Source organism: Penaeus monodon, unplaced genomic scaffold (assembly GCF_015228065.2).
Source record: "Penaeus monodon isolate SGIC_2016 unplaced genomic scaffold, NSTDA_Pmon_1 PmonScaffold_63, whole genome shotgun sequence".
Classification (NCBI taxonomy): Eukaryota; Metazoa; Arthropoda; class Malacostraca; order Decapoda; family Penaeidae; genus Penaeus; species Penaeus monodon.
Window position 1 is genome coordinate 39,279 of NW_023661328.1, and position 4,641 is coordinate 43,919.

Genomic DNA, 4,641 nt, shown 5'->3' on the forward strand with positions numbered 1-4,641 from the left:
TAAAAAAGGGAATTCCCCGTAAAAAAAAAAGAATTAAGCAACTAGAAGAACCAGGACCAACTTAGGAAAAGTGACCCATTTTTCCAATTATTAATAAAAAATATAATTCTCCCTAAAGGAAAACCAACAAACCACCCACAAAAAAAAGATATAGAAAATTTCCCAAAAGAAAGAAATGGGTTGGAGGAAAAAATAACCAAGAAAAAAGAAACTAGTAAAAGTAAAGATATTTGAAAAAGCGTAAAAAGTGTTTTCAGAAAAAAATTTAAAACCCTTACTTTGTTTTAAAAAACAACTGGTTCAAAAAAATTATTTTAACCTTTTAAAAAATTGGATAAAGGGACAAATTATTTTCCATGGAGGAACTAAAAAACACTGAAAAGCCCAGTAAATGGAAAACAAAAGCCAAAGCAAAATGGGAAAAAAAAGTCACAAAAAAAACCTATTCCCAAACATAGGAAATCAATTTAGCAGTAGCTATAATTAACAACAGAGAAAAGGAAGATAATCCTGGAAAAAAAATTGTTTTCAGTGCCCTTTTAACTAGACCTTAAAAAAAAACAACAACCTACAAGAAAAAGTGTTGGGAAACTTAAAAAAAAAAAATAAAAATAAAAAAAAAAATAAAGATAAAAAAATCTGCCACACCAACCAACACACAAAAAGAAAAGGGGGGGAAAAATTTATTAATAATTAAAAAAAAATCAAAAGAAACTATTAACTAAAACTAACAGATATTAAGGGAAACCTAGTAAATAGGGAAATAAAAAAGAGGAAGTAAAAACACAGCCATAAAACAAAATTGCAAAACCAAATAATAAAAAAAATGGGTTGTTGGATAGAAAATAAACGTAAAAATTTTTACAAATAGGCTCAAAAGGAAAACAAATTTTGCAAAAAGGTTAACAAATAATCATAAATTTCTTTTTAGTCCGAAACATTTTCAGATGAAAAAAAAAAAAATATTTGTCAATCCCCCAAAAATTCCAAATAAAAACCCTGAAAAAAACCAATCCTAAATAATTTATAAAACAGAAACATCCATGTTTTTTTGTAAAAAAAACCATTGAGAAAAATATGATAAAAACAGAAAAAAAAAAAATTTGGAAAGGCTTGGAAAAAAAAGAGGCAAATAGGTTTCAAAAAAAACATAATCAGACCAGAAATGATGCATCGGCAATAATAGATTTACAAATTAATAAAAGCTAAAAGAGAGAGAGAGAAAAAAAAAAAAAAAAAAAAACATATATATGCCTATACTAAATGTACTGAATTTGAAAAAGCTTTTGATTTTGTTAAAACCCATGGGGAGCCAATTAATTTAAATATTAGGTTTCATCACTAAACTTTATAAAATGACTTTGTCAGGGACAGGGCTTTTCAAATTGCAATAGGGGATAGCAAAACAAAAAAAGAAAATATCATAAGAGGGGAGGGGAGGGGGACCCACAAAGGTTTTCCCACTATGCCCAAAACCCTCGTCCCAACCATTACTAATGTTCAGATTTTAGAGGAAAAACACAGCTGGACACACACAAATAATTGATTCTATGGCAGATTTGTGTCACATTGACAACAAACATCAAGCAGATACATAGAAGGAAGATTGACAGTCAATTAAAATTAAAAAGGGGCTTAAAAAATAAAAGTATCAAAAAAACTCACTGATTATATGAAGATTTTTAAATATAAAAAAACTTATCAAAAAATGTAAAAAAATTTATGGTTTCCACAAAATAAAAGAAATAAAAAAACCACAAATAACACAAAAAAAAAAAAAACAAAGACATGGGAATTTATTTCTCAACAGATAAAACCAATTACTAGGACTAAATATTTTGGACCCTCACCCCAAGCTGGGACCTTGAAACAAAAAAACCACAGAAACAAACAAAAAAAACAAATCTAAGCAGAATAAATGTAATGAAAAAAAAGAAAAAAATCGGATCGCAAACTGAGAAGCAATGATAAATTGAACAATGCTATCAATAAATAAACAAATAAACAGGAAAACAGAATGCAAGGAAGATACTGAAAAAGAAGAAGAAAAAAATACAAATACAAAAGAAAATATTCACAGATGGATCTAAAATCCTAACTCTTAATTTGACATCAGCCGCAGTTTATATATTATGGGCACTTCCATCAATAATAGATATTTTAGAAGCTGAATTATATGCCATTAAGGAAGGTCTGACCCAAATAACCAAAAATAACAAAATAAAAACAAAAAGCAATGATTTTTTTCATACGCTCCATTAAGTTAATAACGAAAAACCAAAATTCAATTTGATATGTGGAAAAAATAAACAAACCACTAAACCTTACCACACAAAACAAATCAGAATTCATAAAAAAGCAATATAAACAAGCAACATAGAGGCCATAAAAAAAGGAAGAATCAAGGCCCCACAACCCCACCCGATGCATGGGACTCACTTCACTGGTTTTATGTGAAACAGCGAAACGAGGAAAAAAAAAAACTAAAAACCTCCAGATGATTTTCTTTCGTCACCACACCTTGTTGTGGGAAAAAGAAAATTAATTTCAGAAAGTTTAGCAATTGCCCCACTTTTCCGCCTCGGCAAAACATCCACGCAGGAAAAGCAAAGTTGTTCCGTGAAAAAATTTGGGGGAACCTAAGTAATGAAATCGTAGAAAAAAGTAAAATCAAAATGATAAATAAATAACAAATAAATTAGCTTACTTTGGGATTACCTATGGACTGGGGACTTTGTCTGTAAAAAACTTTACTTTTCAATAAGCATGATTTAAAAAGAAACCATGGTAACAAACGTACCTCTTTTGATTTTCTATTTTTAAATTAAGGTTCCTGCCCTCTTAAAAGTTCTTAATTTTCATTGGCAAATCCTTTGAATCTTTTAAAAATATCTGTCCCACTAGGAACTTTGGGTGAAAGCTTTTACTTGCCAAAGGATAATTTTAAGAGGCATCTTTTTCTTTATTCATATTGTTGCATTTACTTATTTACATTTTCCTTTATTACCACCTTTTCTCACTTTCTGTCTATCTGTCCTCTTTTTTCTTCCTTTCTCGCTGCATCTTTAACTCCAAAAAAACTGGGACAAGGCAAATGAGAGGGAGAGAGAGAGAGAGAGGAGAGAAGAGGGAGAAGACAGATAGGCAAGATTAGATTAGAGGGGAGATACAGGAGATAATAAGATAAAGAGAAAAGAAAAGAAAGAAAGCCCCAAAATTTACTTTTTACGTCCCACAAGGGTCCCCACAGCCCCAAAACTCCCACTTCTGACGAGGGGGCCTTTTCAGCCGCCCCTGCCTTTTTTTCCTCCGTTCGATTTTCGGGGGAACGCAACCCACTCCTCCGCTAATCCCCCCCCCCCCCCTACCCCTCCGGTCCCCCGGGCCGAAGCTGCTTCACGAAAAAGGCGAGCGGGAAGCCCTCCCAAACGTGGGTCTGAGCGGGCCGCCCAGGGGAGGAGACGGAGCCAAGTGGTTACACCTGGAGGGGAAAAAGAGAGGCGTTGAGGAAAGGAAAGAAAGAGAGAGAGGATAGAGAATAGAGATTAGATAGATAAGAAGAGAAGAGAGGAAAGAGAGAAGGGAGAGGAAGAGAGAGAGAGGAGGAGAGAAAGAGAGGGAGAGAGAGAGGAGAGGGAAAGCCTTCTCGTGCTCTTGAGGGGGGCGCCAGAGGAGGAGGGGGGAAACGAGCCCAAAGTGTACCTGGAGGAAGAAAAAAAGGAGAGCGTTTGAGAAGAGAGAGAGAGAGGAGGAGGGAAGGAGGACCCAGCTACCCTCGTGCTCCCGACGCAACCCAGGGGTAGAGGCTGAAAGTTAACCCTGGGGAGGGAAAAGCGAGAAAGTTTTTTGAGGAGGAAGAGAGGAGAGAAGAGAAGAAGGGAAGTGGAGAAGAGAGAGAGAGGGAGGAAAGAGTGGAAAGGAGAGAAGAGGATAGGTTTGGACTCTCTAAAGTGGCTGGGCCGCCACTCATAAAAAAATATCCGTATACAGATTAGACCTAAACCAGTTGCTTTTTTTTTTTAATTACAAAAAAGGGGGACCGCATATATGTTATACAATCTGCTAATATTCCTAAAAGGCAACATATGAAAACCACGCTCAATTTTTTAATAAAAAACGACGTTAACATCAAATTTTTTTCAATAGAACATTTGGCAAAACAGTGTCCCATTTGTGGCTCATCTAATTTATTTTTTCAAATTCCATAATACCTTCCAAAAGGTATGCAAAAAACGTGGCTGGGAAACGCCCCCGACGCCCTATTGCAAAATTTCGCAAATTGGGGCCCTATCTTAAAAAATTAGTGGAAAAATTACCAGTCCTTTCTCAGGAGATAATTAAAGGTTGTTTGTAAAAGAAAATCAGCGCATATAAAGGGCCAACCCATGTTTGCATAAAAAAAAGTTTGTCCAGGGAAATCAGAGGAGTCCAAACCCCTGAAAGTTTCAGAGTTACGAAAAAAATTTATAATTGCCACCACCCTGGTTTTTATTATTCATTATTATTTATAAATCTTATTATTATTCATGAAAAACGATAATGAAAGTTTCTTTTGGGTTGCTTTCTTTTTTTTATGTTCTTATGAAGGAAAAGATTTTCTTAAATTTAAGGCAAATAGTGCATTTCCTTCAGTAAAAAAAA